At 39.8% G+C, this 25197-nt stretch overlaps 1 protein-coding gene across 1 annotated transcript in view; it reads right to left on the bottom strand.

Moving 5' to 3' along the window:
- Positions 1 to 24911, bottom strand: part of SLC35F1 (solute carrier family 35 member F1) — a 251847-nt gene extending 226936 nt beyond the window's left edge. The window contains exon 1 of the mRNA XM_013004495.2: positions 24888 to 24911. The gene's annotated coding sequence lies outside the window, so the exon portion shown is untranslated. The remainder of the gene's footprint in view (positions 1 to 24887) is intronic.
- Between the last annotated feature and the right edge of the window lie 286 nt (positions 24912 to 25197).

Below are 25197 nucleotides of genomic sequence, written 5' to 3'. Positions count from 1 at the left end.
AGGGCAGATCTGAGAAGACTCTTGCTAGGACAACATCATTCCAAGTGCATTGAACAAGCCCCTGGTCAACTAAATCACGTAAATCTTAGATGTGCTCTTTCAGAAACTCAGGTCCAGTCCAGCAGCATCTCATCTTCACATGTCATGACAGCGGAAACACTGGAGAGCCATCCTCTGACTTTCTTCCCTGGAGAAACCAGGTCCACCATCTCAGCCCTCTGTTTGCCTTCTTGTCTCCTCCAGACCTCCCTGCAGGAGCAAGGACTTCGGTGTTGTCTTGACCACTCAAGAAACCCTGAGGACCATATGGATGGCAAGGTAATGGCAAAGCAATCCGCACCTCTTCTGCATTTCATATGACAGTTTTAATGCGACAGGTTCCTATTTTAAGTTGTGTATCTGTTTGTTTGTTTGTAAGCAATTTAAAGTTGATTAAACCGAAATGTCAACTCTCATGAAGAATTTAAGATCCTCATTAAAGCAAACTAACCTGTAGTCCCTAATTTATAACCAAGGAATTCATTTGATGGCAGCAAGTCTGGTTTTATTCTAGTTTATAAAATGATCAGGAAGTTCTTCTAACTCAAAGATGAAAGAAATAAAAGGCTCATGGGACTGAGAAAATCAGACTCCCACATAACAGCTTTCTGAAAGTTCCCGGCACTAAAAATATCTAGTTCAAAGAAAGACAACAAAATAAAATTAATTTTCTAGCTTATGTTGAATGTATTTGAAGAAACTGTACTATTAAAAATAATTTTGTTAAATAAGTATACATTTCTGCTCTGGAATGATAATTTAACATTCATGTTCAGAAGGAGCATAAGCTGAATATACTAAAAAGTAACTTGGAATTTTAGTGATGACTTTAAGAAAATAAGTTTCTAGCTGTTCTTTTTCCTTCCAGTTGGAGAAATGAAGTTCCCATTTACATTGTTGTTCTTTTTGGAAAACATTAATGTTCAATTTTATTCAAAGAATATGTGAAAAATCTCTCCATCTGAGGTGCTGGTAAATTAATTTTATTAGAAATTGTTCTTCTGTTAAAATAGGTCCACTTCACTAAGAATTGCTATGTACATTTGTAAGAAACAGAGTTTCCCATACAATTTTCATATGGATATATATATATACACATATACATACATACATACATATATATATATATAGAGAGAGAGAGAAAGAAATTCATGTCAAGGAAATGGTTCACACAGTTTCTGAATCAGGTAAGTCCAGTCCAGTTTCAAGTCCCTGGGTCTGATGGTAAGCTGGAGGCTTCTTCTGACTCTCATAACTTCTAGAGCTGATGAACCCAAGAATCGCCGGCACACTACAACCTACAGAGGTGATGAGTCCAAGGTCCACAGGTCCAATGTCAGGTCAAATGTCAGGACACTGATGGCTGCAGGGATTGGCAAGTCCAAAGAACCAGAGACTGACAAGTCAGATGCAGGTTCTGGAACCAGCAAAAAGCAATCAAGCTTTCCCAGTGTCCTTAGTAGACCATACACCTGAGGAGATTTCCTTTCAATTGTATCCAGGCTACAACCTGAGTAAGTGGGATGCACTCTACCTTGACCTTCTTACAACTCCTTGGCTCTTTAGGTCACATCAGGGGAAATTACTAAGGGTCAACTATCAAACCACTGAGAATCTGGACCCAGGTAAATTGACACAAAACGTAACTGTCATAGATGCCTATAATTTTTTCTTGTTTTATTGGTTTGAGAGTTTGCTGTGTCAAAGCTTGAAGACCATGGCTCGTATTATTTTATGAAGACATCTAAATATCTCAGTTTATTTAGTAGATATTCTAAAAAAAATTTTAATATAAGTCAATGTATTTGAAAAATGTATTATGTGACTATAAGCCAATCTATTAGAAAAATGTATTGTGCATTTTAATTTTTTAAATGATTTTAAATTACTTTTCTAAAAAACCTTACATAGCAAACAAAAGATTATGAAACCATAAATTTCCAATTTATGAATGGTATTACTGAGGTAGATTATATTTTCTCCAAAGAACTTATTACAATTAAGTTAAAAATAAATAATAATTACTTATATACATTGAATAACCTTAGTATTCCCAGGAAATAATGAAAAGAAATCGATTGCATTTTATAGTAAGTCAAATTAAATGTAGTGTGTCTTTTTAAATAACTTAAGCACATTAAGCCCATAAAACATGTTTTCCTAGAAGGAAATAATAATCTTGTCTTAAAATCAAAGTGTTTAGTTTTGTCCCAACATAAGAAAAAATAACAACAGAATTGAGACGAGAAAAAGAAAATATATGATATAAAAAGTCCTGGAAGGTCAGAAAATAGAGAAAAGGAAGTAGAAACTTAAGAGGACAAGGTTAACATTTTTAAAGGAACACAAGTCATTTTGCCTTAAAATAACATGCCATGCCAAAATATGCAATTTAACTTCAGGGTATACAGTAAGTTGTGGAAGTTGAGAGGGGAGTTTAGATGAGAAAGAAGAGAAGAGTGAATGTGCTTTTTAAAAAAGGATTTTAGCATGAGAAATATTTAACACATATAAGGAATTTGAAAAATTTATTAAATATGTTTTACATGATAGAAGTTATCATTGCAGTTGAAAGTTAATCTTTATTTTATTCAATTTACTTAAAAATGCTTAAAGATTTAATGCAAGTAATTGGTTTTATCACTATTAAGATAAAAATGTCCTTAATCACTAAAATTTAAAAGTTAATTTTATTTTTTATGTAAATGGCTAAGAATCAAAAGCTCTGTGTTTCTGAGATTAGGTAAACTTTTATGCCACTTGGCTTTAAACATAAGCTAAAGTTTTTCCCATTAAGATCTTTGGTTAAATAATTAAGGACTATTTTTCAGCGACTTCTGATCAATTTTGACATTGTTGAAATCTTATGGAAAGTCACAATATATTTGTTTTCTAAAGAAAGAAATGCTAAAAAGTTCTATTTACTGTATTATGAATTATGTGAGCCATGTCACCAAATCAGATGAATTGTCAGGTTTTCTTTAAGACAAAATTTATATGCCAATATTTGCCTTATATTAAATACCAAGTATCATAATTGCATCATTTCAATTGCAAATTTATTCCTTATATCTAACACCGTCAAAGCCAACAGTTCTAATAAGGAAATTCACATTGTTTGCCCATAAAATTCTTATTACTGTTTAAGTGCTTATAGATTTAAAATCTCAGTATATATTTAACTATTTAATATTGTGACTCGATTATTATGTGTTATATTTGATGCTCTTTAAAAAACAAAAACACCTCATAATTGAAAGATTAAGCAACATCATGATACTGAAGGTGTGAGAGATTGCATTTTACGTGGTCCCACGAGTGCATTGAATCATGGATGCCATGCTGCAGTACGGTGCTGGGGAAGAGTATCCAGGGGACCGTGGACAGCACCAAGAAAGGTGTGTTGGGAGGCGTACAGGTAGAGTGCTACTTACAAGTGGAGATTGCGAGACTTTGAAAATGGCAAGATAAGTTATCAAGGGAGAACAGTCCCTGGAGAAGGACCTTATACCGTAGAGAAGGGTCACTGAAAAGGGGGTATGCCTCATGAGGTGGACTGACATAGTGGCTGTAACAGTGGTCTCTCCCACAGCCAGGATTATGAGAATGGCGCAGGGCCGGGCAGTGTTGTGTTATGTTGGATAAAGGTTTACTTTGTGCCTGAACAAACTGGTCAGCACCAAACAAGGACAAACAAAGTGAAGCCTAACCTCTATCGTTAAAGACATTTTCTTCTAAAGTATTTTTTTAAATTTACTTCATTCGACTGGACTTTAGTTATGTAATTAATTCCCATGGGGTCTTGCATTTTTAAATGTCATTAATATAGTCTAACCATGGACAATTTAAGTTTGTCATTTGCAGATCAGTCTTAACCTATTGGTCCATTTAAAATGCTTGACCAAAATTTTTCAGCAACATGAGACGACTTCAGATTGACACCAAAACCCACATCAAACCTGCTGCTATCACGTCCATGCCAGGTCACAGCGACACGGCAGTTTCTGAGGCTGTCCATCAGTTAGCAGTCCAACAGCTACCTGACAGGGCCACTAGGACGCCTATCTGACTGATAGAACTCAACACCAACTTCACTGCCATTGAGTCCATTCTGACTCAGGGCAACCCGACAGGGCGGGGTACAATCGCCCCTGTGAGTAGAAAGCCTCATCTCTCTCCCAATCAGCAGCTGGTGATTTCAATATGTGGACCTTGAGGTTATCAGCCCAGCCCATCAGCATCCTGGGAATTTGAAAACCCACTCAAACACCCATGAGGCCAAAAGACAAAGCATAGCATCTAAAGAAGATAGCCAAATTCCAAGAGCTCATGAAGGATAAAGATTGCTGAAAGTTTTGGACTTTGTTTAGTATTTGCCTAAGTAAACACTGCACATAAAACAAGATTTTTTTTTAAGTTGCCAAAGAAGTATTTTACTTCATTCAATGCGTCCTCAGCTGGGTACTTCTGTTCGTGATATTTTAGTTGCTTATTTAATTGTACTGCATTCTATGTGACAAGCTAGATTAATTATCTTGATTATACACATTATTTTTCTAATGTTTGTAATAAAGCTACTATTTTCCAGGAAATACAGAAATTATGTACTTTGTGGAAGGTGGAATAAAATGTGTCTAAGTGTTTGTGGGGGGAGGGGCGGATGCAGGGGAAGGGCTCATGCCTTGAGTTAGTCTTTTGGAAATGCCAAGTTGTTTCTCCAAGTGTGGTCTCACGCTACACTTGCCCCACCCAGAAGATCACAGAAGCAGAGTATCTGCACTATGACACGATGAAGCAGTGTCTGTCTGTCTGCCTGTGATATCCTGTCTATGGAAGAAAAGGAAATCCATGCTGAGGAAACTAAACCAAAGCCAAACCCAGTGCCATTGAGTCAATTCTGATCCACAGGGTTAACAAGTGTGATAGATTTTGTGTAAGTTTAACACCCCTGATCTAACATAACATAATCTACTTCATTATGGGATCTATTGTGGGAAGCAAAATAGCTGTGGGAATATTAGAGTGGAGTACACAGCCCTAATAACTGGAAGAAAGTTTTATCAGGGGGGTAGCTCTTACATAAATTGACACTGTGGGTAAGCTAACTCACTTCTTGCTGGTTCTAATCCTGCATCTGGTTCATAGACTTACCTAATGGCTTTGGGAGCTATCAGAAGCCTGCCATATTGCTGATCTTGGATTCATTTGGACCAGCAGTTCTAAACCTGTGGGTTGTGACCCCTTTGGGGGTCCAATGACCCTTTCACAGGGGTCATCCGATTCATAACGGTAGCAAAATTACAGTGATGAAGTAGCAACGAAAATAATTTTATGGTTGGGAGTCACCACAACATGAGGAAGTGTATTAACGGGAGGTTGAGAACCACTGATTTAGACTCTAGCCATAGCCTGATTTACTGCCTGGTTTGCTTTCCTGCTTCCTACTTTGTCAGCCCAGGGGCTACCTGATTCAGGAAAAACTATAAACCAGACTTGCTGCCTCCATCAGCCAGTGATGTTCCTGCTTCCTGGTTCACTAGCCCCAGCAGAACATCTGGATCACAGATCTGAATCAGACAGGATTTAATCACATCTCCAATTATGTGAGTCCCTTTCTTGATAAAAATCCCCCCCCAAAGTCCCTGCCTAACCTACTAAGACTGTAAATCTTTATGGAATCAGATCATCTCATCATTCTCCAATGGAGTGACAAATAGGTTGAAATCACCCACGTGGAGATTAGCAACCAAGCCCCCAGGCCACAGCACCACCACTCTTATAATGATGATCAAGTTATCTCTGACATTATGGAAAGTTTACTTGGATTCATATGTAACTCACATGTAACACCAGCGCTAGTGACTCATGTGTCACCAACCACCAACCCTCCTTTACAGAATTTAGACTTCTGGGAAACTCTTCCATGTTACCTCAGCTTGGCTGCAGTACTTTTTTTTCAAATGTTAGTTCAACTTTAATTTTTTTGAGGGAGGTGGAGGAAAATGGCGACTAGTTAAGAAAGGCTCACCCATCCAGAGCTCCTAATGCCAGGCCAGAAAATAGGAGTCTGTCACAACGAACTCAGGCTTGGATGTTTTCTGTCTCTCTCGTTCTTTCTTCTTTTCCCCTCCTTTTTCCCCTTCCTTTCCCCCTCTTTCTCCTCTTCTCTCCCTCTCTTTCCTATCATACGCCACTACTGGCTTCCAGGTCACTACCCTCCGCGTAGGGTAAATCAACCCAAATAAGCAGGGGGAACTCCAGCCTGGCCTCTGTGGGAGTGCTGTACACCACACGAGGCAGCTATAACAGCCATCTACAGTGCACTGTGCTGCTAAGGAAACCTCCAATCGGAACTCTAAAGTGATCTCGCCAACGAGGGCAATTCCGCCCAGCACCACTGGGTCCCTGCATTAAAAGGGCACATCAACCTGCTATCGTGGGGCAGGGTTTAAACCCCTCTGGCCCCACATTCAGGCAATCAGGGATCAGCTATTTCTTTATTCTTAATTTCCTCCTCTCTTTCTTCCCTCTTTACCATCACAGTCAATCTTAGTGAGCACAGTTGAGTTTTTCCCCCTTCTTTCTCTTTCTTTGTTCTCTTCTCCTCTCTCTCTGCTTTTATGATTCTCTCCTCTCCCTCTCTTTCCTTCCACATGCCACTCCTGGTTTTCAGACACCTACCCTCTGCCTAGGTCAACTCTGACCACCGGTCGAAAGATCTACAGCCTGCCCCCTAAGACAGGGCTACACAAAGCATGGCATGGGGTTCAGCTATCTCTTTATTTTTTAAATTTTCTCTCCTTTGCTTTTTTTCTTCTTTTTCTTTCTTTTTTTTTTGTTCTTCTTTCACTTTTTTCTTTTCATCTCTTCTATTAGCTCTTTTCTCTCTCCTGCCACAGACGCAGCAGATTCAGTTCTCCTTTTTTGTTGTCTTTTGTTTTTTTACTGTTTTCACTTTTGCTGTGCATTTTAGTTGTGTGTGTTTCAGTGGGTGTTAGTTTGCTTGGCATTGTTGCTCCAGTCTTTGTTTTCTTCTTTTTCTCCTTGCTTCTCCTCTCCTCTCTTTCCTTTCAAAAGCCACTAGTGGCCTCCAGGCTACTCCCCTCCACCTAGGGCAACTCGGAAGGTCCAACTGGGGAAGCCCCCACCCGCATTTGTTGGCTTTACACGCAGCTGGGTAAATCATGCCAGTCCTCTTCCATACACCAAGCAGCAGGGGATTCTCTCCTGTAAACAGTGAGGGGAACTCCAGCCTAAACCCCGAGGCCCTACAAGTGACTGGGGGAAACTCCTGCCCACCACTGGTGGGGCACCACGCTACTGCAGGAACATCCACCCAACCTCCAAGGTAAACTCTCTGACTACGGTAATTTCCCCTTGCAGCTACAGAGCTCTACACCAAGGAGGGTACACTCCAGGCCCTCCTCAGCACTCCAGTTGCAGAGAGAAACACCACAGGCCACATGAGGTACTCCAAATACAATGAGGCCTACTTAGAGATCAGCCATTGAAGCAACGCCTCAGTGGGCCCACAACAACACAACCAGCATCACATGAGAGGACTAGCTAACTTACACTCCAAATAACAGAATACTGGATGGCTTGGTTAAGACTGAAACCACAGGAAGGTATAGCAATAGCCTGAGCCCTCAGTACAGCGACTGGCAGATATTTCATAGAAGCACTCATACAAGCCCCCCAAGAGAGAGTCCAGTGCTCTTCAACTCTGGAAGATGGCTCTAGGCTCCTCTAAAACAAAACAAAACTGAAACATCAACCAGTCCTAACAGCCTCAATAAAAAAGCAGGAGAAACAGAAGACAATGCCAGAAGAAGTCATGAACCTAACGAGATGCATAGAAGAAGCAGATATTGACCTGCCACAGAAAGAAATTTCAGAATGCTGCTTGGAGTCATACAGGATATGAGGGAAGCAATGCAGGAAAAAGGATGAAATGATGGAGGAGATAAAGGCAATGCACCAAAGGAAAATACAAGACCTAAAGGATGAAATAACAAAATCTAGTGGCAAATTGACAGACTTTTCCAACAGACTTGAGGAGGCAGAGAATCGCACCAGGGACCTAGAGGATAACCAAGCAGACCTCAGCAAACAGGAAAAGCAGTCAAATAAGATAATCAGAGAAGCCAAAGAAAACTTGAGAGACATGTCTGATACTATGAATAGGAACAATATTAGAATAATTGGACTACTGGAATAAGGCACAACAAAGAAGTCAACGGTGAAAAAGTCACCAAGACACATAATTGTCAAATTATCCAACTATGAGGAAAAGGAGATCATAAAAGCAGCTAGGGAAAACCAAACAGTCATGTACAAAGGTAGCCCAATAAGAGTATGTTCAGATCTATCAGTGGAAACGATGATGAAGAAGAAGAGGGAATGGAGTAACATATTCCAAAAATTGAAGGAAAACAACACAAACCCAAGAATACTTTACCCAGCAAAATTATCTATTAAGATAGATGGAGAAGTAAAAGTCTTCCCAGACAAGGAAAATCTCAAAGAATACATAAAAAGAAACCCAGCCCTACAAAAGATCATTGCTGATCCAGTATGGGCAGAAGATCAACACTCACCAAGGGCAAATAAGAGACCATCACATAGAACAACTCCACCCATAGCCGACAAAGAGAAAACAGCCTCCAGGATAGCCTTGGCTCAATAGTGGAAAGAAGATAAACATAAACCACACACAGAACACAAGCAGATAAGATAGGTAAGTAGGAAAACACCCAAAACAAAAGGTACAAGATGACATCACAGAGCTCACAGATGGATGTAATAACACTGAATAACAATGGCCTGAAATCAGGCAATAAAAGGCAGAGGCTAACAGACTGGCTCAGAAAACATAACCCATCAATCTGCTGCCTACAGGAGACATAACTCAAGCTTGCAGACAAAAACAGGTTGAGAATTAAAGGCTGGAGAAAAATATACCAAGCAAATGGCAATGCAAAAAAAGCAGAGGTAATGATCTTAATATCTAACAACTTTAATTTTTTTCTTAATTATTTTATTGGGGGTTTGTACAACTCTTATCACATCCATACATTCATCCATTGTGTCAAGCACATTTGTACATTTGTTGCCAGCATCATTCTCAAAACATTTGCTTTCTATTTGAGCCCTTAGTATCAGCTCCTCATTTTCCCCCCTCCCTCCCTCCCTCTCTCCCTCATGAACCCTTGATAATTTATAAATTATTATTGTTTTTTCATGTCTTATACTGTCTGATGTCTCCCTTCACCCACTTTTCTGTTGTCCGTCCCCCAGGGAGGGGCTATATGTAGATCAGTGTGATAGGTTCTCCCTTTCTCCTCCCACCTTTCCCTTACCCTCCTGGTATTGCTATTCTCATTATTGGTCCTGAGGGGTTTATCTGTGCTGGATTCCCTGTGTTTCCAGCTCTTAGCTGTACCAGTGTACATCCTCTGGTCTAGCCGGATTTATAAGGTAGAAGAAGAAAGTTGTATGTTTTATCAGTGCTATACTGCAGCCTGACTGGCTCGTCTCCTCCCCACAACCCTTCTGTAAGGGGATGTCCAGTTTCCTGCAGATGGACTTTGGGTTTCCACTCCACACATCCCCGCATTCACATTGATATGATTTTTTTGTTCTTTGATGCCTGATACCTGATTCTAATGACACCTGATGATCACACAGGCGGGTATACTTCTTCCATGTGGGCTTTGTTGCTTCTCAGCTACAAGGCCGCTTGTTTATCTGCAAGCATTTAAGACCCCAGATGCTATATCTTTTGATAGCCAGGCACCATCAGTTTTCTTCACCACATTTGCTTATGCACCCTCTTTGCCTTCAGTGTTCGTGTCAGGAAGGTGAGCATTATGGAATGCCAGGTTAATAGAACAAAGTGTTCTTGTGTTGAGGGAGTACTTGCCAGGTTAATAGAACAAAGTATTCTTGTATTGTGGTAATACTTGAGTAGAGGCCCAATGTCCATCTGCTATCCTAATACTAAACCTATAAATATATGCACATAGATATTGAGATAGTTATATTGTGCCAGCCTGGCTGATAAACACAAGTGGGGTTAACTGAAGGGCAGAGAGATAAATGGCTTGCTGAGTCTCGCCTTTCTTGTCTCTCGCTCTTTGATCATCGGACCAGTGTGCGGCTGCCTTGCTTGTCCTGTGCCTCAATTTAAAGGCTACACTACCTGTGGATGCCTAGCCTGGTGTCGCTGTAAGTTGAGGTCCCTTTAAGACATCTCTGGAGCTGGGGACTGGAAGTTGGTGACCTGGCTGGCAGTTGGTGACCTGCCTTGTGATTGGCTGCTGTGCTGACATAGCCTAGCTCTCTCTATAAATAGAGGAAGATTTGGCAGCAGACTAGACTTGAAGGACTGCTAGTCTCTCACAACTCTCTCTCATGGGAGTGAGTTGCATTGGGCCATTTGTAGTGCTTTATAATTTAACTGTTTATTTCTTGTATTATATATTTATCTGTATATGATGTAACAGTTAATTTCTTATTATATACCTAATTATCTTTATAAATAAGTATATTAAATTATCAGCAATTTGGTTTTATCTCCCTAGAGAACCCTAACACAGATCTATTTTCCCATCATCATAAATATATTTATATATGTACATGCCTGTATTTAGACCTCTATAAATGCCCTGTGCCTCCTAGTTGTTTCCTCTATTTCTTTTTACTTTCCTCTTGTCCCACTATCATGTTCAGCCTTCATTTGGGTTTCAGTAATTTCTCTTGGTTACATTGCTCTTGATCAAGCCCTTCCAGACCTCTAATACCCTCCTCGCCATCGATTTCAGGTCACTGTTGTTCCCTTGTCCCTGGGTTAGTTAACACCTACTTCCTTTCCCCCACACCTCCCTCTCCCATGTCCCCCTGGAACCATCAGTCCCATTGTTTCCTCGTCCAGATTGTTTATCCCACCTATCTTATCTAGGTAGACCTACAGGGATAATAATATGCAACAAAGGAAAACAAAACAACATTTTAACAGTAAACTTCTATCATTTCTCTCCCTAGAGGATTTCTTGTTATTATTTACTCTTTGACATCGCCTACATTTTATTATAACGTGGTGGTTCATTAGGTTATAGTGTATCAATTTGATTGAATTATTGTCAAAACATTGTAGAGTTTTTTTAAATGCACAGATGAAAAAATGCAACAATAAAGTGGTTTCTGTGATTTAAGAATAGCTGTATAAAGTTATTTTATATTTTTTGGAAAAGACCTTTTCTCTTATTTGCTTTCTATGTACATTACAATTGTATTGGTTCAATAAAAATTTATTTCTTTGGAATCAACTCTACTGTTAATTTAATTGTGAAGTAATTTAGAATTCCATGAAGGAAAATGTATGCTTACTTGGTGAACATGTGATGCTGGCCTGAGCAGTCAATATGCTGACTATTCTCAACCTTCTACTTCAGCAAGAAGCTGGCACGTCATATTGCTCCTGTAAGGGCAATACTTTCTGCCTTCCCAGGTCAGGTATTTTATGAAGAATCATGAGAAGATTGTAAGACATTTTAAAGTAATTGAGTGAACAAATTCCAAGTTATAAGTTATAGAAAACATGAACTATTTATAAAAGCTGTACATCCTTTATCCTTTTCCTTTTGTTACGTGTATTTAAATGATTTATGATCTCTGAGCCCTTTATTGTAATGTGCCTCACATCCTTTCTGAGTATAAATAGGTAAGAAAATGGTGCTTCGTGCATACAAAGTAGTGGCAATTCACTGAACACAAAACTGTGGATAGAATTGGAAAAATATAATTATTGGCCTAAGGGCTTTGTGTTTCTACATTTCTGAATGTTTGGTATCATGTAATATGATCAGCCAAGTTTTATGCATTTGGTGCGGTCCAACTAGGAAACTATTAATACCTTATTCTTATATTACATTTTTCAGATAGAAACAATATTTTATATTAAACCTGACTGATCCTCCACTGGCTTCTGATTAGAGAATTGTTTTACTTTGCAAATGAAAAAACTGAAGCACATTCCTCCTAAGAACTCTGTGCAGATTAATATCAGTGATAACAATTGTTATTAAATTACGTTCTTGCCTTACCTAGAGAAAGATTTACTTTTGGAAGACATTGGACATCACAGGAGAATTTTATTTAGAAGCTCTTGGGAGGAAGAAAACTTTTCCCAGCTAGCATGGCTGGACTCAGTATTTTTACTTGCAACATGCACAACAAGCTTTTTAAAAGTTCCCTTGCACTGGGATTCACAGGAACTTCCTTGGGGGTGGCAAGGGGTTCTGGGAAATGTAGTCCTGAAATGTTGGCATGGACTCTGAACATGCCCCGTTCAAATCTCTACCTTCGCTCTTATTCTGTCTCAATAATCCTGTTGCCATCAAGTTGTTTCTGACCCAAACCAAACTCACCACCAGTTAGTGGGTTCCAACTTACAGAAACCCTATAGGATACAGTAAAATAGCCCTTGTGAATTTCTGAGACTTTATTTGGGAGTCGTAAGCTTCACTTTTATCCCAGGGAGGTCTGGTGCTTTCAAACTGCTGATCTCATGGTTCAACTCTATCTGAATGGTTCCAAGGGGTTTTCAAAGCTGTAAACCTTTTCCAGGAGTGGACTTCGTTACCTCTCTCCTGCAGAGCAACCAGCGAGTTCTAATCAGTGACCTTGCTGTTGTCCAATGCTTCTCCCACTGTACCACCATGACTGCTTACTGATAATGATCGCCAATATTATATTAAAATAGTAATATGTAACAGTGGTTTGCACAGAGATTTACATATATTATGCCATTTGATGTTTACAACAATGCAATGAAGAAAACACTTTTAATTTCTACTATACACTTGGAGGACAAGTGAAAAAGAAATTAAGTACTGTCCCAAGCTTTCAAGCTCAGAAGACAAATATCTCAAATTGCTCACCATATAATGACACAACTGCCCATGCTGAACTTCCAAAATGATTTAAAATTATACTGCATTTTTATCAGTATATGTAGAGGGGTGAAGGGTTTGGAAAGCCCATGGCGATAAACCTGAGGCAAAAGGCAATCTAAGAATGAGAAAAATGCCTAGAAATTGCCCAATGCCCTTAGAATCAATAAAGGAAATCCTACAGTTTTTCCAACAATGAAATCCTGTTATATAACCCACATTGTGTCTTTTAATGTTCCCTTTCTCTCACTGCCCAAGTCCTATCCATTTGCAGCAAATCCTGTTGATTCTATTTCAAATCATCTTTAAAATTCATCTCTTGCCCCAACTGCTAGTAGCCTGATCTGATCCACCAACATCTCTCCATCTCAGACTCTTGCCCTTGAATTCCTTGTTCAGTCTATAAAGCACCCAAAGGAATCTTTAGGAAATACAAACAAAGCATATACTTCTTTGGCTTAAAAACCTTTACATATTTTGGTTCCACTCTATTATAGCTACTGTGGATCCTGGGACTTACCTTCTGCACCTGAGCCACTGGGTTTCCTTCTATTTCTATTACTTAGAATGTTCCTGCCCAGTTCCCCACAGTTTCATCCAGCAGCATCTCCCTAAAGAAGCTGTTTCTTCTCTCCTCACCTAAATTAAGGCCCTGCTGTTATTGTTCTCTGTCACCATTCCCGGTAATTTCCTCTAAAGTCCATAATTACTAGTTCATTATTTCACTTGTTTACCTGTGCCTTCTGCACTTGACTTCCAGCTCCATGAGAAAAGGGTCTGGGTAGCCCTGTGCTTGGTAGAGCTTGCCTGCCGAGCATCTTGACTCTTACATCAAAAACAAACAAAGCGAGGTCAAAACCAGTTTCTATCAAGTGGATTCCAAGTCATGGAAATGTCTGTCAGAATAGAATTGTGCTTCACAGGGTTTTCAGTGTTATGATTGTTAGGATTTATGTCAACTTGGATAGGCCAGGATTCTCCCATGATATGATCTAACATGGTGTGGTCACTTCCATGATGGGATCTTCTGTAAAGCAGCCAGGTAGTTGTGGAAAGAATCGGGTAGAGTACCACCTCCTTAATCCAGAGAAATCCTCGATACAATTGTTGCATTTGGGGTGGGACTTACTCTTAGTGTTGATGGACACTGTGCAGAAGCTAGCTCATTTCTGCATCTGGATTCTGCATCTGGTTCCTTGACTTCCTGTTATAGAATTTGCTGATCCTATGAGTTATCGGTGGTATGGCAAACTTAGATTTTTTTAGTATACCTCAGGTTTGTCATTGCATCAAGAAGTGTGTGGTCTTCCTGATTCCTGTTGTCAGCTTGCAGTAACGTGAGTCAGGAGGAGCCTCCAGCTGAAAGCTGGGCCATGGACGTGAACTAAATTGCCGTTACCCATTTCTCCAACTGTGTGAGCCACCTCTTCTTCTCCTTCTTCCTCTTTCTTGTTTTGTTTTTCCTTTATCGTTTTATTGACATATAATCCAGGTACCATACAATCCAATGGTTTAACCATACTAAAGAGTTGTGCAATCATCACCACAATTCCTTTTAGGACTTTTCCTTGCTCTTGAACTCATTATTATCAGCTCTCCGTTTTACCCCAACCTCCCCTACCATAACCCTACAAAAATATTAATCTGGTTACTGTTTCTATAGATTTACCTATTCTGGATTTAATATTTTAAAAAATATACGAACTCTCCCCAATAATAGCCAAATAAAATATAGAAAAATCTCAATCCAAAAGTAAGCGGAAAATAATAAAAAGTAGAACAAATTTAAAATGGGTCAAAAGGGGAACAGATGATTAGAAGTTCAAGTTTAACCTCTCTACAGCAGCACTAATCCGCTTTCCAGTGCACTCTTCTGAGCCAGGACTATTAACAGTCCTGGTCAATGGATGAAGGGAAGGCAGGGTTTTCTTGTCATCCATAGCCTTCTGCAAACCACTTGCTCAGAATTTAAATTCTAATACAGTAACCGCTTTCAGTCTTGGCATTTTTATTATTTACAATCCTTGAATCACATAATCTGGTGTGCTGCTTCGGTGTGGACTTAGTTGATACCTAACTGAGATGATTGCTTGCTTTAAAATAAGCCTTTAGGATCCCATATAGTATTTTTTCTGATACCAGGCACCTTCTGGCTTCTTCACCAAACTTTAATCATTTCATGAAGGCAATCACCAAGTAGGGCCATGTCCTAAGATCTATTTGTTCTCAGATTAGGGCTATTAAGTGTGAGCTCGAAAATCTATTCAGATTTCTATGCTTTACACACACCCCTGGCCCATTTAGAGACATCATTGTCCCTTTATTAGGGAATAAATAATCCCCATGGGTATATGGTAATTCTATTCATAATATCATTATTTTAGCCAATTGCAATATAATTTAAAATACTGTTGAGGAGAGGAAAGTATACATATTTAGGACAGCTTTCTAGACTAAAATATATGGATTGGTGACATCTATAGATTAAAAACTCAAGTGACTGGACACTGTCCACACAAACAATAAGGGTTGGGAGCGAGGGGAAAATCCTCAATGATACTCATTTACTAAGGCAGAACTATGCCTGCTGGACTATGACATGTCATAATAAAGCAAAAAGTTTATGAAAATTTTAAATATATGGTCATATTAAATGACTAATTATTGGGTACCCTTAAGGCAAGAGATTTGAACCAAAGTCCAATGATTCCCAAATCCATAATCTTGGATTAGCAGTCATCTGATTTTCTCATACAAGGGTGATTCAGCCTTAACCCAAGAGAGATTTTTAGTTCCTTTAATTTGTTACAGTTGTGCTTAAGGTAAAGGCCAGTTTGCTTAGAGAGGTTTCCAAATTGGATCCCTCTGGCATGGCCAATAAAGCCTATAGTCCACCTCAAAAGGACGAAGTCTAATGTCCCAGTTGTCTGTAGCCCAAGGTCTGGGTCACCAAGAGCTGTCCAGAAATACGATGAAAAGTGCCTGCTCAGGAACATACTACAGGGTATATATTCGCCCATGTAGGGAGGAGGTTTCTCTATAAGCAATAGTAAGTGTTTTTCCCAAGGACGGGTTTGCTTACCCACCAACAGAATTGAAATCCCCTCCTCTGAGACGGATCCATCGCCCCCACACCCCACGTTTGGACTTGAATTTTGATTAAGGTTCACTGAGCACCCTTGTACAATCTAGAGTGATGGAGGAACATTGCTAAATGGCAGAAATGGACTGGTCTTCTCCCTCTCCCCCCAATCTGTGAAACTGACCCCAGCTGAGGTGAAGCCTCTTCTGTGGAAGTGGTTTGCAAGATGCACAAGGAAGTGGGTGATCGATGTCTCATGAACATTAGACAGGGGCACCACCTCATTGCTTCGGAGACAGGATGAGAAGATTACATGACTGAGAACAGATGTCTGCTGTTGTCTTGGCATTTATCCTTAAAATAATACTCTCATACAATACTTGCCCTTTTGTGAATGATCTTATATAGAAATCTCATTCAATATACACACACATACAGTGTGACTGGTTTTGCCTCTCGCGAAAACCCAGCCTAACACAAATGACTTATGACTCAAGTCAATCACCAGGTTCCCCCCCACGCCGCCCCACGAAGTGCCTCTAAATGAATTCAAACCACCAACATCTTAACCAATGAACCAACTAGGGACCCCAGTTTCTCACATTAATGACTTTCAATAAACCTTTGATAACTGGAGCAGTAACAATCCAGTGACATCACAGAAAGGGAGCAATAGACGTTGAGGTCTTATTCGACTTCTTATCTTCATGAAATACCAGAGGTTCAAAACTGAAATTCAAAGATCAAGCAGCACTGATGCAGTAGGCTCGTTTTGAAATGCTTTACGTGAATTGGTTCATTTAATCCTCACAGCAAGCTTCTAAGAAAAATGCTATCTGTTTTGTTTGCAACTGAGAGACTAAGGCCAGAAAAGTTTGCCGTGGCTTTTAATAAGTGGAGCATAGAGTCTGTTCACTTTAAAGAATTAACTACCAATAGTCATAAGTCTCAAGATAGAGCTCTGATTGTATATGCTCTGTATTTGCTTTCTTTTAAAAAGCACTAATTCTTCTGTCTCATAGTACTTCGTGGCACGTGTTCACAGAAGCATATATAGTTCTAAGAATTAAGATATGCACGTGCACAAAAACACACAACTAAAGAAGTAAAGGTAGAAATCACCAATGGACAGTAATTCAGGCTTAGACTTCGTCCCAGGTACAGTAACAACACTGGGGCCTGAGCGAGGGTCCAAGCCACTGGAATCTACTAGCCCCCCTCCATCACTGGAGTGGAGTGTTAGTTCAGGTAGACTAAAGGAACAAATCCAGAGACACTCATATGTGTGTAAGAGACAGCTTTATATCGAAGAGCAATTGTAGACTGAGAAAACATCCCAGCTCAGTCCAGATCTAGTCCATACATCCGATATTAGTCCATACATCCGATATTAGCCCACATGTCTGATACTAGTCCATAAATTCCTCTTCAGACTCATGCAGCATATGTAATGATGTGAAATGCCAGAAAATCACATGCCAGTGAGTGAAAAGTCTTGTGGATCCAGTGCTGGTGGAAGCATCTCAGCGTGAGTGTGGATCTCCACCTAGTTCTTCCAGCTCTCTGAGTGTCTTGCCAGAAGGAAGGTGAAGCAGAGAGTGAGAGAGAGGAGGTTCCCAGAATCCTCTTGAGAAGGCCATGCTGTGACCTGATTGACAGGCTAGACTCTACCTCTTCCCTCTTAATATCCTCAAGTTGACACCAGATTGTGTAACTGAGTGGCCAACTGAGAGCAGACATGATGGTGTTCATGAGGTTGCACAGGGAGTGTGCCTTTTGTCCAAAATCCCATCAAAATCACAGATGGCTTGGCTCTGACTAACCCTTCACCCAGGCTGCAAGAAATGGTAGACATTTGGGTTCTACCTGTGCGTCTGCTTGTCCACTGTGTATCTCAGAGAGTTCTCCTGTTTTCTGAAGGGGCTTCAAAGTTTGTGGGCAAATGAAATTACGAGATAATGGAATGTTCCCAAGAACTCTGTGACGTCCCCTCATACATTTGCTAATGAAATGGAGAAACTCTTTAAGGGCACAGATTTTCACGATTAACTTGTACTGCCTAATTAGCTCCCAAGAACACTCAGAGGATACTTGCCCATTCTTTCTCCTTCCAAAAGCAAACTTTGCTTGTTTTCAGTAAAATGTAAATGTATAATGATATGTCCTAACGAAAGAGAAGCTCTGGAAGCACAATGGGTTAAGCATTAGTCAGCGGTTGGAACCTATCAGTCACTCCTAACTTGAAAGCAAAGCCAGAGTATTTAATCTTTACAATATTGTTTTCTTTACATGTTCTATAAATAAAAAGTTTCTTGATTATTTTCTTTACCACACGTATACATGTCTGGAGCTACTTACTTGTGCATCTGAATCTATTTAAGTTTGTGTGAATAACTGCTTATTCAAACAAGATTCTGGAAGTGGGATTCAATATTACAGGATAAGATGCACAGAGCCCGGCCAGCCTTTCTGCGGTCCATGGTTCCTACTAGATTCAGTTTTGCATCCATGTATTCGACTGGCTGTCCATCCTGCTGCCATCTCTTTGGCACACTGTGAAGAGTGCTGACTTATAGAAAGAAACAGATCAGAAACTATAAAGAATCATGTTTAGAATTGTAACTGCTAGTAACTCATAGTGTAGATTTTAATGATACCTTTGACAATAAATTAGAGTTGAAAGAAATTTTAAATGAGAACTTTGGGCTTTAGCCAGACTTATCTGCCTACAGATGGATAAGACATGAGGGCCTCTCCTGAAGCAGGCTGGCCACATGAGCTTGGGGCCAGGCTCAGTAACAACACACAGACCCAAGAGCCCAGCCCAGGAAAGAAACTTCAGGTTCTGTCCTACCTTCTAGTATAAGCGAAAGTGAACATCTGTACTTCTCCTCTCAAAGGAGAGATGGGGATGTGAATGCCCCCAAATTGTGGGAGGAACTCCTAGACTCTCACCCTCAAGAGAGAAGTTAGAGGAGAGTATTATTACCCTAGCATGTGGACGAGTCGATCTTTAAACCAAGTCAATCAGATATAACAGTCATTGACTTAAAGACAAAGAGTAATTATATACTAATTTAAGTTTATAGGGTTATTTTTATTTTAACGTTTTGGATTATGATGAAAACATCTACACAAAAATATTATGGGATTTTAAAAGATGAAATGGCTATGAGAATCCTATACAAGGGGATTTCAAAGAGTTTGTGGAAAAATTCAATGAAAAGATAATGGAATCTTTCCATAAACTTTTTGAACCCCCTGGTATAGTCCATCTCCTTTGTTTTAGAGTTGAAGCAAATACAATGCACAGAGGTTAAGTAAAATAAATAAATAAATAAGGTCATGCTGCAGCAAAGCCAATGCTGAGATTACTTTAATTCCTATTTCTAACGCACTCCCTCTCCGTCTCCTGAGTTCTTATCCTTGAGGAAACAGAGAACCCTGTGAGGAGCCCTCAAGAGTCAGCCCCACTCAAACTGCAGCCTTCTTCAGGACTGTGATCCAGCTTTCAGTTCAAGATGCATTTATTTGCAGGCGCCAATTTGCGGTGGTCAGAACTGACCATTCCATCTACCAAGAGATTACCTGGCTAACACTGCTTAGCCAAAGCTCATTAAAAAAAGGAGATTCCTTAGTCAATTTATAAGTAATTGCCCTTAGAATTATCACATTGACCCAGTTTCCAGAAACTTGGGAGGCGGGGGCCTGAGTATTCAGTCCAAATCAGTTATTTCAGAGAGTGTGGGATACTTTGACCAAAGAAAGAAGCTCACTGTATGCTGCAAGGTGTGAATTCAAACTTGTTTTCTGTTTTAAACCTGACAGCCTCCCACACTTTTCTAGAAAGACCAACGGTAGCAGAGATGCACTGAGTCCCAAACTGACATTCACAGGGCAAGGCGAAGGAGAGGCATTCTATAAAATACACACAAGCATTTTCTATCCTTGTCATTTCTTAATTATCTCATCTGTTTGCATAGAACCCAATTCCCTGACAACTCTGCAAAAAAAAGGATCTGTCATTTAGTACTAAATTCTAAGATTGGTATTATAACCACTATCAAAAAGTTTCCCTGTGATTGTCAATTCTGCCCAACAATAGTTACGTGCTGCAGTTAAAGCGCAGTGCAAGCTTTGGGTTGCATTAGCTGGTTAATCCAGGCAAAAGGAGGCTGCTGCCCTTGAAATCTTCTGGATATTGCCCAAACCCTCCACTTGAATTGAACCTGGAGACATAACCTGGAACGTATTATGTCTCCCATGGGGTTAACTTTAGATTATAGATCGTTTTTTAGTATTTAATATAAATGAAACATTAAACTACATAAAATAATAACAACATCTAAAGACCTTTGGGAATATAGCCTATCCACACTACCAATCACAGCACCATCTCATCACTGCCATTGAAACCTGAATCTTTTCCCCAGCTATTGGAAGACATTGTCACTGCCAGCTAGTTATCCAATTCCTCTGTCTATCAGAGTCTTGGTTTCTATCTAACATCCACTTTTTTAGCCCATAGCCTTAGACTTCTACTAGTTGATAAATGTCCAAATTGTTTTTAATGCTCTTGTCTGACTCTATTCATCATGGAACCTCTGTTAACTATTGGATAGCTTATTTTAATTATTTGGATGCCGATTAGCAAGGCCTGGAATTAACCAGGTTCTGCTTTTTCTCCTTTTCTTTCTTACTGTCTGCTTTTTGGCCACAGCTCAGGTGAGGTGTAGATAAAATCTTGGGAGTTCAAAAGGCCTATTTTGCTATTTGTTGGTATCTCTGGTTAAAAATTTTGCAAGGTAATATACTGAAAACACTCAATAAAAGTAAACTATCTTTATCATGCATATTACATTTCAATGCAAATTTTAAAAGCAGAATACCTATGCTACATTTCATTTCTTCTATAAGATATATTGAGTACTGAGAAATGTTGACTTTGTTTTACACCACTCTTTGCATTAAGCTGTATAATCACAATAGCTCTTTTTTTTTTTTTAACATTTTATTAGGGGCTCATACAACTGTTATCCCAATCCATACACACATCAATTGTGTAAAGTGCATTTGTACATCATTTCTCAAAACATTTTCTCTCCATTTAAACCCCCGACATTAGGTCCTCATTTTTCCCCTCCCTCCCAGCTCCCCCCTCCCGCATGAGCCCTTGATAGTTTATAAATGGGTATTTTGTCATATCTTGCCCTGTCCGACGTCTCCCTTCATCCACTTTTTGGTTGTCTGTCCCCCATGGAGGAGGTCACACACAGTTCCATGTAATCGGTTCCCTCTTCCCTACCCATTCTCCCTTTACCCTCCCTGTTTTGCCACTCACACCACTGGTCCTATAGGGCTCATCCGTCCTGGATTCCCTGTATTTTCAGTTCCTATCTGTACCAGTGTACCTCCTCTGGTCTAGCCAGTCTTGCAAGATAGAATTCGAGTCATGGTAGTGGGAGCGGGGGATGAGCCAGTCACGGTGCGATGTAACAATGACGAGAAATACAACCTTCCTCTAGTTCCTAAAGGTTTCCTCCCCGCTCCCACAATAGCTTTTTTAATAGCTCTCACTCCAACCTAAGTCTGAAGATTAGTTACTTATGTTATTTTGGGGAACTTCTGTTTAAAAAAGAAAGAAAAGTTTATTATCTTGTAATTCCAGGAGAAAATTTATATGTAGACTCCATAGAAAATAAACAAAGCAAAAAGCCTATCTGTCTCCTTGGCTGTTTTTAGGTATTGTCACATCAGTTCTGACTTATACGGACTCTATGTATAGGGACTCTATAGGGACTCTATAGTTAATCTATGTATAGGGACTCTATAGGGGCTCTATGTATAGGGACTGTATAGGGACTCTACGTACAGCAGAGCAAAACACTGCCCATTCCTGTGCCATCTGCACATTTGTTATTTTGTTTGAGCCCATTGTGGCTACCATAGGGTCCATCCATCTCGATATATAGCTATTGACTCTTTACTAAAAAAAAAAAAAAAAAAGTCCTTCTCCGGGAACAAGATTGTCTAGCCAACATGCCCAAAGCACATGACAGGAAATCTTAGCATCTCACTCCTAAGGAGCTTCCTAGCTGTACTACTTCCAAGATAGAGTTGTTTGTTCATGGTACTTGCAATATTCCTCCCCAGCCCAGTTCAAATGCCTTCGTTTCCTCCAGTCCTCAAAATTCCCTGTTCTACTGTCACATGCACATGAGGCTATTGAAATGAGCCATGGCCTGAGTGAGGTGTCCTTTACCCAGTTTCTCTGATTATTAGCCCACCAGGTGCTTTCATTTGCATCTTGCCATGCATATCGATACATTCTTGTTGCACAGCACTCAGCAGTACACAATACTGGGTCCAAGGAGGCGCAGGACTCCCAGCCCTATCCCTTCCTGGAATATGTTCTGCTGTTTACCAGCCAGATTTGTTACTTCTTCAACAGATGAAAAGTGTTCATGAGAGTTCAAAGACTCCTCGGATTCTTTTCAGACTGTATTGAAGACAGGTGACCCAACTAATCAAATAGACAAATGATTTGAAAAGATTCCTACAAAGATAGGGAATGGTCAACAAGCACAGTAAAAGATGTTCAACACCACAGACATCATAGAAATGCAAATGCAACCATGACATAGCACTGAACATCCACTAGGAGAAAAACTGACAATGCCAAGTGTTGATAAGGATGCAGAGAAACGGGAACTCTCTTAAATTCCTGGTGGGTTGTAAAATGGCACAACCACTTTGAAAAACCTTATAAACATCCATTTCCCAAGGGATTCAGCAATTTCCACTTCTAGATGTTTACCCAATAGGGATGAAAAACATATTTTCCCGTGAAAATATACATGTCAATGATCTGTAACCGTTTTATTCAAAATAAACCCAAACTGGAAGCAACTTGAATCTCCTTCATCTGGTGAATGGATAAACAAATTGTGCTATCATTATACTATAGAACACTACTCAACAATAAAAATGTAAGAACTGTTAATAAATGAAACAACAGGAAAGAATCTCCAAAAGATAACGTTAACTGAAAGAAGTCAAACACAAAATGTACTGTACTATCTGGCTCCATTTCTATGAAACTCTAAGAATGTCAAAACCATAGTGAGTGATGGCAGGCAAGTGGCCCCCTCACATCTGAGAGTCAGATGGGTGAAATTTACTGCAAAGAGGATGAGAAATCTTTGGAAGGTTATGGAATTATTCTATATCTTTATTTTGGCGGGGATTATATAATGATAGATAACTCAAAATCCATCAAACTGTTCAGTTAATATTGATAAATTTATTGATGTGAACAATACTATAAATTAAAAAGTCAAATTCTGAACTCTAGTTCTTCCTGATTCTATTTAATTCTGAGTGATAAAGTTAGCCCCAAATTGTTGGCCCTCCTTTCCAAGAAAATCAACTCTGATCACTTCAGAAATATGTTCCCTCCATAATTTTTCACAGGAAACACGGGTTCTTTTTTCTTTTGCTTTTGTTTTCAGAATGTAAGCATTCTTTCAGCTGTTGAAAACATATGTATCTCATTCTCTTTCTCTTTTTGTTTAAGGCAGTCAGCAAAAAGTATATCGCCTTTGGAGGAGTAAGCTTCTCCACAGAAATATGTACCCTTAAACTTAAAAAAATTGTCAGATGTCTTTATGAGATTCTTTTGAAAATGTCTATTGATATATGTAATAATACTTGGGATCGAATACAGCCAAATAGAACAGCAAGGCGTAAATCCCTAACCTCTCACTAATTGGCTGATGATCTCATTTCAGTAAAGAGAACAGAGGATTCTGCACCAGTCCCCTGAGAGCAGATCGAGGGTCCTTTGAGGGAGCCATAGGGATTGTATATCTACAAAAATGAACCTTCTCAAATCTATGACTGTTTAAAATCAGAATGGGCTGCCTAGTAAAACAGTGAGTCTCCCTTCACCAGAGATAATGAAACGGGGTTGGATAAACCCTTCAGCAAATGTCAGAGATGTTACCCCAGTGTCAGCTGCACAGTGAATCTGCATAATCGCCAATGTCTCCCTAAACACCCGGATCCTAGTATTTGATGAAATCATTAATGACCTTTGCATGTGCAGTTCCACCAACGCCACGGGTCAACATCTTCCCTGCACAGGGAAGGAGCTCATGGTCACAGACGGCTCGTTTGAGTAAGTTTGAGAAACTGGCCCCAAAGGGCATAGAGAAAATAAGACTGGCACAGGTCTAAAGAGCTCTTATGAAACTCACCTGCCTTTTTGTCTAAGAAGGTAAATTTTGAAAACGGAAGCAACAGAAAGGAAATGAAAAGATACAGTACCCTTCCTGCACGAGAAGTAAGAGCATTTGAGATGGGTTGGTCACAGGTTCTGTGGGTTCTCTGGAAGCTCAAAAAAGAGGAAGCGAATGATTCTTGGGGGGATTGGGAGCAGGGTTGGGTGGGGGGAGCGGAGCGGGAGTGGGGGTTGTTGTTTAAGGATTGGGTTTAGTTCAGGGTTAGCTCAAGATGGGATGGGGGGAGGAGAAAGAATTTCAGCTGCTTAAAAACAAAACAAACCAACAATTGACAGAGTAGATTTTGCAGACCCAGGAACCCCACGCGGTTTAGGAACATGAATGAGGCTGATGTTCTGAGGCCCTGCGAAGGGGGAAGCGAACAATCTCAACAATAATCAACAGCTGATGAATTTTCCCGAGGAATTTAGAAATTGTTGTAATAAACTGCTGCAGCAACTGTTTTCAGAGCAGGGAATCGAGGCTCAGGTAAATACAATAAGAAACTTCTGGTGGCACAAAACTTACTATGAACAATTGCTTTGAATATCAAGGCATTCTCTTTTCTTCTCTTGAACTCTCTGGTCATTTCCGTGTTTGGAACCAGGTAGGGGCTGCGAGGCAGAAAGGACAGCAGTGGTTTTCCAGTAGGTGTTTCCCCATGGCTCCAACCTCCAACAAGTTATCCAGGCTATAGAAGGTACTCAATAAACATGAGGAGGTAACATGAGTCCTAGAAGAGGTAGCACACATCCTAGAAGGAAACCTGCAGGAATTAACTGGCTTAGAGTTCTCTTCCTTTGTAACATGTAAATACTTCCGGGGTTCTGACCTTTCT

The sequence above is a fragment of the Echinops telfairi genome, unplaced genomic scaffold (genome assembly GCF_000313985.2).
Source record: "Echinops telfairi isolate 266 unplaced genomic scaffold, ASM31398v2 ScPeMD7_3533;HRSCAF=4204_0, whole genome shotgun sequence".
NCBI lineage: Eukaryota > Metazoa > Chordata > Mammalia > Afrosoricida > Tenrecidae > Echinops > Echinops telfairi.
This window is presented reverse-complemented; position numbering and strand designations above follow the sequence as displayed.